The sequence below is a fragment of the Petaurus breviceps genome, unplaced genomic scaffold (genome assembly GCF_028583685.1).
Source record: "Petaurus breviceps papuanus isolate PSGF00001 unplaced genomic scaffold, PetGlider_PUasm1.0 38, whole genome shotgun sequence".
Taxonomy (NCBI): Eukaryota; Metazoa; Chordata; class Mammalia; order Diprotodontia; family Petauridae; genus Petaurus; species Petaurus breviceps.
In genome coordinates, this window is record NW_027186304.1 from 19,081,048 (window position 1) to 19,094,713 (window position 13,666).

Sequence of the window (13,666 nt, forward strand, 5' to 3'; positions counted from 1 at the left end):
TTTGCTTCCACCTGGATATAAACTCATTTCTTTCTAGTTCTTTCTCTGGATGCACATATTTCTCTCCATCGTGAGTCTTTTGGGATTGACTTATATCACTGCATTGCTGAGAAGAGTCCAGTCTATCAAAATTGATCATCACACATACGTTGTGTCTGTAATTGTGTACAAATTTCTCCTGGTTCTACTCTTCTCCCTCAGCATCAGTTTGTATAAGCCTCTCCAGGTAAATATGAAGACCGTCACAGATAGATTTCAAGAGATCCATGAACTTGGAAGGGAAAAATATCAAATATTTATTTTCAATAACCTTTGGTTTTCTTTGTAATCATATTTGTTTTATTTTATGTATTTAAAAATATTCTGAAAAGGGGTCTGTCTATAGGTTCCACCAGACTGCCACCAGGAGTCCCTGACATAGATGTAAAAGATTAAGAACCCTTGGTCTAAGCTTTAGGGGAGAACAGCTAACCTGATCAATATTGAAAAATAAATAATGTATGAAACCGAATTGTACAGACAAGATGAAATATTTATGCCAGTTATACATTCATAAGTATACATATATGTCATATTTTATGCTATATAATGTATAATAATGCAACAATAATGACTAATAAAGTTATCTAATCTACCATATTAATAGCAAGGCCTGCCAAAGGCTTTTATTTAAAATCCTACAATACAGCTTAACTCAGTTCCTATACAGCACAAACCCAAATTCCAAGTCCAAAATCCCCTTCTACTTAAAGACCTAGGAACACTGGTTTCTCTTTGGCTTTTTCCATCAGAATGGCTGGCTGCAATATCTTGCCTGGAATCCTGGCTCCAGGTTCACTATGGTTCAGTGGGAATTACCACCAACACATAAAACTAAGGACAAATAAAACCAAACAAGACAAGCACTAGCCATGGGGTGAAAGGAGGCCTGGGAAGGAAGGAAGCAAGCCCTCTTTGTGTTCATGGCAACCAAACTGTGGGTGAACTATGATCTTCATCCTCTGAATGGCAATTTCATCCGCTGAAAGAGCATGCAAGAAGAAAACAACTGTCCCAGTCTGTCATTTTTAAACAATGCAGCCTGTTCTGCTTATACAGCCAATCCAAGGAGGATACTCTTTTTAAAAATTGATTTGTTTATTTACTTTTAGTTTACAACATTCAGTCCCACAGTCCTTTGACTTTCAAATTTTCTCTTCTTCTCCCTCTTCTCTCCGCCCCCTCCACATGGCAGAGTGCACTCAAATATAGGAAATACAGATATTTTCACATTAGTCAGGTTGTAAAGGAGGATTATCACTGATGGAATGATCAGTGGGAAAGAAGAATCAAAACAAAACGAGAAAAAGAAACAGAGCAAGTAGTTTATTTCAATCTGCATTCAGACTCTGCAGCTCTTTCTCTGGATGTGGTTATTGTGGATATTTCTTTGGATCATGAGTCTTTTGGAGTTGTCTTACAACCTTACATTGCTGAGAGGAGCCAGTCTTTTGAAGTTAGTTGTCCCACATTCGTGTGTCTGTGATTGTGTACAGATTTCTCCTGGTTCTGCTCTTCTCACTCAGCATCAGTTTATAGAAGTCTCTCCAGGTTATTATGAAGTCCGTCTGCTCCTCATTTCTTATAGCACAATAGCATTCCATTACATTCATATACCACAACTTGTTCAGCCATTCCCCAATTGATGGGCATCCCCTTGATTTCCAATTCTTTGCCACCACAAAAAGAGCCGCTATAAGTATTTTTGTACATATGGGTCCTCCTCCCATTTCTCTGATCTGTTTGGGATATAACCCTAGAAGTGGTATTACTAGGTCAAAGGGTATGCACTTATTGATAGCCCTTTGGTCATAGTTCCATATTGTTCTCCAGAATGGTTCAGAATGGTTGGATCAGTTCACAACTCCACCAACAATGCATTAGTGTCAAGGAGGATACTCTTATGAAAATGCAGGGAAGCAGGGTGCCATTGGGCAGTCTGGGTGTGCATAGGGAAATTTGTTTACCAATCTCATTATCTTGGTTAAGTGTAACTTTCTGAACAATAATGAAGAAAGCTTAGCAAGCGTATCTTTATACTTTGTTTCTTTCTGTATATGAAATCTTTCACCAAATCCTATCATTTCTCCCCTAATATGTTTCTTGGATTTAATACTTACTCTTCATTCTCACTGACAACATGCTAATCCAGACCTTCATTATATCATGACTAGAATTCTGTAAGAACCTATTCACATCTTCTCCAGTTGTCTGCAGCATCACCTAAGTCATTTTCAATATTTTTATTCTCCCAGAGTCAACAGGCATCCCTAAAACTCAAAGTCTTCTATAAGGATCCAATCTCACCAATATTCCAATGACTCAACAACCATGGTGTTACTTTAGCCCAAATCATAATCACAATGTACACTTCAAAGCACAGTGTCAATATTTAATTTCATAGAAAGCATAAAACATTGCAATACAGTATATATCAAATTGACATTGAGAGTAACTACACAAGTATTAGGAGAGCCTGTTTGGTAGCATAGGGGTGGGAGGACTTAGCCACAAGGACTGCAAAAATATTGGAAAGAAATGAGATAAGACATAAGAAATGAAATAAAGGAAAAAATTTTTAAGGATATTGAATAAATTAGAACAGAAGGTGGCTTATACTAAAGTAGTAATATCCCTGAAAATTAAAATAGACTAAACAAAACTAAATCACTCCATGATACAAGATATAGTAGAAGAAAATTAAAAGATTAAAAAAAAAAGAATCTCTAAACTAATATTTTTTAAGTGACCTAGAAAATAGTTGAGATAGTCTAATGACTACTGCGCTACCTGAAAGTCACGACCAAAGCAAACAAACAAAAAACTTGGATACCATTTTTCAAGAAATCAAAACTGAGTACTGCCCAGAACTATTACAACCAAAAGGCAAAGTGAAAATAGAAGAATCTACTCATCACCTTCTGATAAAATCCCTAAAATAAAAACTCCCAGGAATGTCATAGCCAAAATCCAGATCCTCAGGTCAAAGGAAAAATAAATAGCCAGAAAGAAAGAATTCAGGTATCAAGGAACCACAGTTTGGATACCACATCTTGGGGCAGCTAGATAGTACAGTGGATAAAGCAACGGGCTTAGGGTCAGGAAGATCTGAGGTTAAATCTGCCCTTAGATACTTCCTAGCCGTGTGACCCTAAGTCACATAACTAATATCTATCTACTAAGCATCCCCATCTATAAAATGGGGGTAATAATAGTACCTACTTCACAGGGTTATTGGGGAATTCAATGAGATAATATTTTTGAATGCCTGGCACATAGTAGGTGTTTAATAAATGATCATTTGCTTTCCTCCTCTTTCTCTTCCCTCCCTAGGTATGACTTGGCAGCTACCACTATAAAGGGGGGGAGGGACAGGGAATCTTGCCATATGTTCTCGGTAACAGCAAAGAATACACCAATAATACAATTAAGAATAACATCCTGCAAAAGTGATGGAAGGGGGAGGAAAAAAATAGACTTTTAGTGCAATAGAGGACTTTCAAGCACTCCTGATGAAAAGATCAGAGCTGAGAAAACATGGAACTCAGTTTTTAAGCTATTTCCAAAATTCCCATTCACTTCTATTAAAAGTACTGTCTCCCCACCCCCCATACCCAACCCCCCATAGACAATTGTTGGAAAGGCTGTGGGGGAAAAACACACTAATACATTGCTGGTACAGCTATGAACTAACCTAGCCATTCTAGAAGGCAATTTGAATACCCCAAAGTCATTAAAATGTGCATATTCTTTGACCCAGTGATATACACTACTATTAAGCCTATTCACAAAACAAAGAGGAAAAGTATCCATATGTACAAGAATATTTATGTAGCTCTTTTTGTTATAGCAAAGAATTGGAAACTAAAGGAGTGCTGATAAACTGGAGAATGGCTGAACAAGTTATTAAGTATATAAATATAATTTCATACACCACAAGAAATACAAAAGTGACAGTTTCAGAGAAACCTGGGAAGATTCTTCTTTAGGTTTTCATGACACTGGTTCTCCTATCTATCTGTCTTTACCATCTTAATTTTCTTTTCTGGTTCTTTATGCAAGCCACATCATTAATTATAGTTGTTTCTCAAAGTTCTGTCCTGGTCCCTCTTTTTTTTTTTTTAAAGCAATTGGGGTTAAGTAATTTGCTCAAGGTTATACGGCCACTTATTTCTAGGTGTGGTGCTGAGTATCTGAGCCCAGATTTGATCCCCAGGTCATCCCAACACGAGCCGGTGCTCTTACTCGCTGAGCCACCTGGCCACCCCTAAGCAATTGGGGTTAAGTAACTTGCTCAAGGTTACACGGCCAGGTGTTTCTGGGTGGATGCTAAGTGTCTGAGCCTGGGATTCGATCTCCAGGTCATCCCGACACTGGAGCCGGTGCTCTTACTCACTGTGCTACCTGGCTGCCCCGTGTCCTGGTCCCTCTTAATTTTTTCTTTATACTATCTCCTTGATGATATCATTAGCTCCCATGGATTTAATAATTATCTCTATGAAGATGATTCCCAGATCTATATACCTAGCACTAGATTCTCTCCAGTGCTATAGTCTCTTATCACCAACTGCCTCTTAGACATGCCCCTAATTTGCCCAAGGGTGAACTAATTAGCTTTACCCCAAATTCTTCCCCTCTTCCATGCTTCCCTAATATCAATGAGGCCACCATCATCCTCCCAGTCAGTCAGGCTCATAATCTTGGTGTCATCCTTGACTCTTCACTTGCACTGACTCCACATATCCAATGTGTTGTCAGATCTTGTTTTTCTGTCTTCAGATCTCTCACATAAACCTCCTTCTCTCCATTCACACAGCTACTGCACTTGTTCTCATAATTTCTCATCTGAATTATTGAAATAGCCTCCCAAATGGCACTCTTACCCCAAGTTTTGTCCAGATCTATTATATCTTTTGTTTAGATTCCAAGATGATTTTTCCTTTTAAAAAGAAATTTTTTTTTAAGATACTGGTTTAAATTTATATAATGTTGATTTTCTTTTCCTTTCCCTCAACAGTTCTTTTTTAAAAAAAATTAAATTAATTAATTAATTTTAATTTTCAACATTCATTTTCATAAGCTTTTATGTAGGGCATAAAGGAGCAAGACAGAAGATCCCCAAGATTAATATTGGAAGTGGATTTTATTACCAAGGGACTGCTGGGGTCACATACCCAAATCAGACAGTGAATTGGCATGAACGATATGCCAGTTTTTAAAGAGATTACAATAGTCAGGTTACATAAACTGAAACTACAGTGCTTGGTCAGTGTATATTTGAATTTTCCCACACCCTTGAAGTTTTTCCCTAGGCTGAGGGACAGGGAACCCAGAATGGGTAGAGATGGGGAACACCTGGTGGGGGGGGGGCAGGGGACAGGGAAGAATGGAGCAGGGATTTTACCCTAGGCTGAAACTTCCTACCATGGATCAATTAGGGGAGGGAAGGGTGGAGTTGTGCAGAAATGCCCGCTTACAAATCAGTTAGGGGAAGGGAAGGTGGAGTTGTGCAGAAATGCCCGCTTACAGATCAGTTAGGGGAAGGGAAGGTGGAGTTGTGCTAAAATGCCTGCTTACAGATCAGTTAGGGGAAGGGAAGGTGGAGTTGTGCTCAACATTTGAGTTTTCAATTTTCTCCTTCCCCCTTCCACTCTCCCTCCCCCTTCCCCAAGATGGTGTGCAATTCGATATAGGCTCTACATATACATTCATATTAAACATATTTTCATATTAGTCACGTTGTAAAGAAGTATTAGAACCAGTGGGAGGAACCACAAGAAAGAAGAAACAAAACAAAACAACAACAAAAGAGATCAAATGCTTTGATCTGCATTCAGACTCCATAGTTCTTTCTCTGCATGTGGACACCATTTTCCATCATGAGTCTTTTAAGAGTTGTCTTAGATCCTTGCATTGCTGAGAAGAGCCAAGTCTATGAAAGTGGGTCATTGCACAATGATGCTGTTACTATGTACGATGTTTTCCTGGTTCTGCTCACTTCACTCAGCATCAGCTCATATAAGTCTTTCCAGGTTTTTCTGAAGTCTGCCTGCTCCTCATTTCTTATAGTACAATAGTGTTCCATTACATTCATCTACTACAACTTGTTCAGTCATTCCCCAATTGATGGGCATCCCTTCAATTTCCACTTCTTGGCCACCACAAAAAGAACTGCTATAAATATTTTTATACATGTGGGTCCTTTCCCCATTTTTATGATCTCTTTGGGATACAGACCTAGAAGCAGTGTTGCTGGGACAAAAGCAAGATGAATTTTCTAAAGTATGGGTCTGACCATGTAACCTTCCTTCTCAATGAGATCTAGTGGCTACCTATTACTTCTAAAATCAAATATAAAGTCCTCTTTTGGGCATTTAAAACTCATAATCTGCTTTCTTCCTACCTTCCATTTTTTTTTTAACATTTTTCTGTCATTGATCCTCTTCAGGAATGAAGACATAACCACCACAACAAAAAGGGTTCTGCATGAGTTCTCTACACAGAGAAAGAATAACTTCCAGAGTAGGTGATATGAGTTAAACCTCGTCACACCTATTTCTTACACATGTGCCTCACTACTATTATGGTCTAAATCGGAGGTGGGGAACCTTCAGACTAGAAGCCACATGTGACCTTCTAGGTCCTTGGGTATGGTCTTTTGATTGAGTCCAAGTTTTACAGAACAAATCCTTTTGTTAAGAAGATTTGTTCTGTGAAGTTTGGATTCAGTCAAAGGGCTGCACTTGAGGACCTAGAGGGCCACTTGTGACCTCAAGGCTGTAGGTTCCCCATCCCTGGTCTAAGTTTAAGCTTACTCCTCTCATGGATGTTGTATTTGTGGAAAGGAGTAAATCAATTTCTTAGGAGAAGATTTTCTATTAACTGTTTTTACCACATTATCTGAAAGCTGTTCTCTGGAGAACTAACCTGCCAATTTGAACAGAAGCTGGGAAATGCTATTATTTCCTCCTCCTCCTCCTCCTCCTTTTCCTCCTCCTTTTTATTCTTCCTCTTATTGATTTTTTTCTCCAGAAAGCTGGGACAATTTTCTTTTTGCCCTGGGCAGTTTTCATTTTTGATTTCTTGTAATATAGCTCCAAAAGGACAGACTTTTTAAAAGTCCATTGTCTTTTAAATGGAGCTACTTGTCTATCTTTTAAAATCAAATCATATAGGCTTTTATTGAATAAAATAGGGGCCAATAATAGCCCCAGCCCAAGTCTCTGTGACTCTCAAGGCTTAGAATGATCATAAACAGCAATCGTTTTCTGTTAGGGACTGGACAGAAACTCTGAGGCCTGTCCCCTCCCAGACTGATATCTTTGTGATGGTAAATTGGGCCATCTTTTGTCTCAATTCTTACCTAGTCCTTAGTCATTGAATGGGCATGGCCTTAGACAACCAGAGGCCTAGGAAAGGCTTTCATTTAGAAAGGCAAATGTCACCCGATGTGTCAACCACAGGCTATCACCTGTCATCTTGATTTTTGTCTTGCCATTGGATTCTGATGACTCTGGAGGAGAGAATGAGGATGATGGCATTCTTTGCAACTTTGTACATCGTTGCCGTACTCAAGCCCAATTCACAAATAAGTCAAGATATCACCCTTGTGATATCATTGGTTTTTTCCAAGGATGAAGGACAAACAGCAACATTTCCTGTTCTCCATGAATTCTGTTATGCAGATACACTAGCCTACCTGCATCTTCTCAGACACAATGTTCTATCTCCAGTCTTGCATTGGCTATTACCAGTGTCTGGAATGCTCTACTTCCTTCAATTTGAGTTCTTGGTTTCCCTGCCTTCCTTCAAAATTGACCTCAAGTTCTATCTTCTGTAGAGGCTTTTCCTAGTCTCTCCTTATAGAAGTGTTCTTGTGTGACATATGGTAGGCACTTATTTGTTGATTGAGAGTGTCTCACTTGATCCCCTGGCATCCTTATGAAGTAGATACAGATGTCATTATTCTTATTTTATTTAGGTGACTTGCTCATTATCATATGGTTATTTTATGTTAGAGACATAATTTGAACTCAGGCCTTCCTGACTACAGATCTAGAACTCTGTCTATTAGTGATACCAAGCTAGCTGTCAACATAAAATGCAGCAACTTTTCAATCCCTCTCTCTAAATTTCTATCAGGATTCCTTTTCTCTTAGTTTATTTTCATTCACTTTTCCTACAGGTTCCATCCACAACAGGTCTTTGGTCTCATTCACATAGGGCAGTGACTGGGGGGGATTGAACCCATGAACCAAGTAAATCACCCAAGCTATTTAACCAGAAATCCCAGGTTCAAGGTTCTTCTCCTGATGTTGAATGAGAACTGGTTTGTGGGGGGAAGGAGAAGGGGAGCTCTGGGAAAACTCCTGTGAGCAAGAATAGCTGCTAGGGTGAGTGATATTCTGCAGAGTGATGATATGATGCAAAGGATGATGGAAATGTTCTGAGTGTGAACTATGGGCTGGACTTAATCTGACTGATGACCAGGATGATCTGGAAAGAAGAAAATAGAACCCTCTCTTGTTCTTCTTCTTCAAGGAAAAGACAAATGTCTACGTGGGCTATTCATCCTCTTCGTTCCCAACTCTTATTTTGACCTTGCTAGGCTGGTTAAGATGGGAAAGATCAGAGGTGAAGACATTGGTGAGAACTTTGTTCTTTTACCAGATGTTTACTTTATGTATTTTCATGAATCTTGTGATAGAGGTTGTTTGCCACTAAAAAGACTCACAGTGTTCGAACTATTAATTAATGTGCAGGTGGTGATGAGGAGAAGAAATGTTTCCCCTTTTGGAGATGAAAGTAAGACTGTTGGAGCTAGAACCACAGAGGCAAAGAACATTTTCTGTAAACATTGCAAAAATACCCACCACAAATATAAAAAAAGAAACTGAGTCAGAAGTAATGCGCTGTGGGGGAAAAATAATGAACCACAGTTACTTCAAGTCTGAGAGGCTTGGAGAATCAGTTCTCCCACGTGCATTTCAAAAGCATAACCTTTAGCGGGAAGAGGAAGAGTCAAGATTCAATGTAAGAAGTAATCTTATAGCTGGAGGGCAACTACAGATGTATGGTTACCATAGGGATGCTACCATAGCCACCCGACAACTTCCAAGGTTTTAACCAGCTCACACTCTCCCCCTGGTGGTTAGTTTCTTCTGTGAGTCTGGTTAGCCTTTCCTCTCTTCTGGTTCTGTTCCTTTTGTTTTGGTTCTGTTATAGCAGCTTTGCATTATTTCATAAAAGCTTTTCTAGATTTCTTTGTATTACTCAGGCCTATATGTTTTCCTCTAGTCCATTTAAATTATTGTCGTCCCCCCCCCCCAGGTCTGGGAGATCTGGGTGATAATTTAAAGAGAGCAAATGGTGATATGGACACTGAATCACCTCTCTCTTATTAGGAGTCCAGTATCTGATTTTTGTTGTTGTTTTTTTTTTTTCACTCCCCAGCATTAGGAGAGTGCATGCTTACTCTGAGTCAAGCTATTTGGAAAGACAAAGACATGATGAAGCCAATATATGGAAATGCAGGATTGGTTGCTTTTCTCTTTCCTTCTCTTAGCCTTGAGTTTCAGATCTTTTCCTTCACCTTAAGTACCAGTTGTTGCTACAGCACTGAAGGGATCAGAGAGAGAGAGATTGCTAGGTTTTGCTGTTTTGACAAGATGAAAGGGTCATGATGGTGGTGGTAGCCTCAGGAGTTGGTAGGATATCTTGGAGCTTAGCCAAGTCTGAACCAGTTGGAGGACCAGAAAAACTTCCAGAAACCTGAGGAGATGATGACAAGGATCATAGATTGTTCTGACTCCCCAGAATTCACCCATTTCATTGTCAGACTCTGGTTTACTGCTATTCCTATTCTCTTTTCTAAGACCTGTGTGTCAGGGAGGTTATTTTGGGAAATGATTGGGTAAAGACTCCCTAAGAATATAGTATTTTATACTTTATTTGAAATTTTTCTATATCTGATCAACTATGTGCCCTCAAAAGATGACTGCTTACATAATATTAATATAGAGATAGGGACTGGTCCTCTGATTTTATTGTCATAGATAACTCCCAGATGACAAAACTGCCTCCTACCAAGGTAGATTGACTTATTTCTGTAATTTACAACATTAGAATTGCCTAAAGTACTGAGGTTAAATCACTTGCTCAGGGTCACAGCCAGTAGGGGTCAAAAGTGAGACTTAAACACAGTCCCACTCAGATCACAACAACTTCCTGCTTCCAAGATCATCCTTCTATCCACTCTGCAACTCTGCCTTGTAATATCAAAAAAATGATTCAAAACTGAACAAAGAAGGTTTCCAGAGGAGTAGTGAGGTCTATAGAGAGAAATACTTTAATAATCCCAAACCTTATTTTTTTATAATCCCTAAATCTGGGGTTCTTGATTTTTTGTGTGTTTAGAGACCCCTTTAGCTGTCTGGTGAAATTTATGGTTGCCTCAAATTATTTTTTAAATGCATACAATAAAATACACATAATTACAAAGGAAATTAATGATATTGAAATATAGTTATCAAAATTTTTTTTGCTTTTTGGAGGGCAACTGGGGTTAAGTGACTTGCCTAAGGTCACATGGCTAGTTTTTGTGTTAAGTGTCTGAGGCTGGATTTGAACTCTGACTCCAGGGCCAGTGCTCTATTCACTGCACCACCTAGCCTCCACATCAAAACATTTTTTTAAAAAATTGTGGATAAAATTCATAGACCCCCCCTGAAATCAGAGTCTGTGAACTTCAGGTTAAGAAGTTTTGACCAAATTGACTCAGTATCAGTAAGAATATTTTTAAATTTTAAGTTCTTTTTTTTTCTTGGTCTTTATAAATTTGTTTGTTTACTTTTAGTTCACAAGATTCAGTTCCACAATCCCTTGAGTTTCAAATTTTCTTCCCCTCCCTCTCCATTCCCTCCCCCCCCCACCATGGTGGCATGCAATCAAGTATAGGATCTGCAAATACTTACACATTAGATATTAGTCAGGTTGTAAAGAAGGATTGTAACTGATGAAATGAACAATGGGAAAGAGGAAAAAAAAACCAAACAAGAAAAAGAAAGAGAGCAGGTAGCTTGCTTCAGTCTGCATTCGAACTCTGTTCTTTCTAGTTCTTTCTCTGAATGTGGACACCTCTTCCCATCATGAGCCTTTGGAGTTGTCTTATAACTTTGCATTGATGAGAAGAGTCCAGTCTATCAAAGTTGGTCGTCACACATACATTGTGTATATAATTGTGTACAAATTTCTCCTGGCTCTGCTCTTCTCACTCAGCATCAGTTCGTATAAGCCTCTCCAGGTAAATATGAAGTCCATCTGCTCATCATTTTTTATAGCACAATAGTATGCCATTACATTCATATAGCACAACTTGTTTAGCCATTCCTCAATTTATGGGCATCCTCTTAATTTCCAATTCTTTGCCACAACAAAAGGAGCTGCTATAAATATTTTTGTACGTATTTTGTACATACGTCTTCCTCCCACTTCTATGATCTCTTTGGGATACAACCCTAGAAGTGGTATTGCTGGGTATGCAATTATTTATAGCCTTTAAGGCATAGTTCCAGATTGCTCTCCAGAATGGTTGAATTAGTTCATAACTCCACAAATAATGCATTAGTGTTCCAATTTTTCCACATCCTTTCAGCATTTGTCATTTCCCTGTTTTGTCATCTTAACCAATCTGGCAGGTGAAATGTCGTGCCTCAGAGTTGTTTTGATTTGCATTTCTCTAATTAATAGTGATTTAGAGCATTTTTTCATATGCTTATAGATATCTTCAATTTCTTCCCCAGAAAACTGTCTGTTCATATCCTTAGACCATTTATCAATTGGGGAATGACTTGTATTCTTATAGATTTGACTCAATTCTCTGTATATTTTAGAAATGAGGCCTTTATCAGAGACACTGGTTGTAAAAATTCTTTCCCAATTTCCCACTTCCCTCTTAATCTTGGTTATGTTAACTTTGTTTGTACAGAAAATTTTCCATTTAATGTAATCAAAATTATCCATTTTGCATTTTATAATGCTCTCTAACTCTTGTTTAGTCATAAAGTCTTCCCTTCTTCATAAATCTGACAGGTGATATCCGGTCTGTTTATAAACTTATAAAAGGCAGGATGTGAACTGGTATGCATTGCTGAAGTTATTGCAGTACTGTTACCTGGGATACAGGGTGTAGGGGGTGTTCAGGGAAGAGCAGCACCTTTGGTGTGATAGCTTGCAGAGCCCTTTTCAGGGCTGCTCATTCACCTTTGGTGTCCACCTCTAACCCAACTTTCTGTGGCTCTAAGAAGCTATAGTATGCACAGTGGCCACACTTCAGTAAAACCAGGTTGGGGGTAATTGACAAGCCTCAAATTCATCCGTGAGTTTTGGAAATATCTATCCCAGCATTTGAAGACTTCTCCCAGAAGAATGGGGAAATGAGAACGATTTGTTCCAATGGCCACGAAGATGGCTAAAGCAGGCATTTCAGGAGTATTTAGAGATTGGTCAGACATGGAAGACTCCAAGGTCATCCACTGCATCCAGAGCCATCACCAGTCTCTTTTGTACTGACACTAGACTTTTATGATTTTGGAAGACAGAGTGAGGCTGACAACTTTATGCTATTCTGTGCTATTCTATTTATTCCCATAAATCCAACTCACACATAAGTCAAGACATCACCCATGATATCACTGGTCCTCTTTAAAAATGAAGGAAGAACAGTACCTGGGATACTCACTAAGTATATATGTAAACCTGTACCTGTGGTGCATTTGTACCCCTCATACTTGTTAGTACAAATTTTTTGTTATTGTATTTTATTACATTGGACATGTGAGTTACTTCTAAGTTTTTGGTATTATTATATATGTATATACACACATTTATGTATTTATATAATGCTACTTTGAAAATCTTAGCGTTTTTGAGAATGCTTTCAGGGTATATTTACAACAGTAGAATTCTTGGGTCAAACAGTATGATTATTTCTACAACTTTTATCGAATACTGCAAAATTGTTCTCCAAAAAGATTATAGAAGCTTACAGTCTCAATAACAATGAATGAATATTCCTGTTTACCAATAAACCCACCAGTCTTGAGTATCATTTATCTTAAGTATTTTTGCCTGTTCAACAAGTATCAAACAGTCCCTCAGAATTGTTTAAAGGTGTGTCTTCTTATTATCAGTCAAATTGAGCGGTTTTTTTCAAGTGATTGTTAACCATAGTGTTTCCATTTTTGAAGATTTTCTATTCAAATTCTTTGTCCACTTACCAATTATGGACTGGAAGTCCATTTTCACAAGTGCATTTATTAAGTGATTAAAATCTTGTCCCGGTTTTTATTTTCAATTAGGTTTATCAAACAATAATGTTTTCTATAAATATTGAGGGGTATAGTTGGTGTGTCTATTCTAGTCCATTGATTTATTTCTCTTTTTACTTTTTTTCCCCCAGAACGAAATACTTCTGATGAAAACTGCTGTCCATGTTCCAATAGAAGCAAAAGAAGGCTAAGGGACGGAGTGTAGGTAGCATGACCAGGAGGACAAAGGCCGTCTTTTTGATCTTTTCCCGTCAGTGTGCCCCTTGATGTTATTGCTTCTTTGTCTTATATCCTTTTTG